The sequence below is a fragment of the Myotis davidii genome, unplaced genomic scaffold (genome assembly GCF_000327345.1).
Source record: "Myotis davidii unplaced genomic scaffold, ASM32734v1 scaffold342, whole genome shotgun sequence".
Taxonomy (NCBI): domain Eukaryota; kingdom Metazoa; phylum Chordata; class Mammalia; order Chiroptera; family Vespertilionidae; genus Myotis; species Myotis davidii.
Window position 1 is genome coordinate 397,757 of NW_006293523.1, and position 551 is coordinate 398,307.

Consider the following 551-nt stretch of genomic DNA (forward strand, 5'->3'; position numbering starts at 1 on the left):
AAAGAGAGGAAGAGAGAGAGAGAGAGAGAGAGAGAGAGATGGGCTGGTTGCCTCCTGGGCAATGGATCAAGACTGCCACCAAGGTACATGATCTTGACCAGGAATTGAACCCAAAATCCTTTGAATCCATGGGCCGACTCTCTAATCACTGTTCAATTTATATATTGGGAATTTTGTAAAAATTTACTTCTCAAATTGGTGATGTAGTAGAATTCTTATTTTTAATTAAATATTTATTGTTCAGATTATTACAGTTGTTCCTCTATTTCCCCCCCCATAGTTCCCCTCCACCCAGTTCACACCCTACGCTCTGCCCTTACTCCCCCCATACTGTTCTCATCTATAGGTGCGCAATTTTTGTCCAGTCTCTTCCTGCATCCTCCACACTCCTTTCCCCCCGAGAATAGTCAGTCCACTCCCTTTCTATGCTCCTGATTCTATTATATTCACCAGTTTATTCTGTTCATCAGATTTTTTATTCACTTGATTTTCAGATTCACTTGTTGATAGATATGTAATTGTTGTTCATAATTTGTATCTTTACCTTTTTT

The 551-nt window shown here is 39.4% G+C and overlaps 1 long non-coding RNA gene across 1 annotated transcript in view; it reads right to left on the reverse strand.

The window, feature by feature from the left end:
- Window positions 1–551, reverse strand: part of LOC107183664 — an 11,082-nt gene that overhangs the window by 9,326 nt on the left and 1,205 nt on the right. The gene's annotated exons all lie outside the window — the stretch shown is intronic.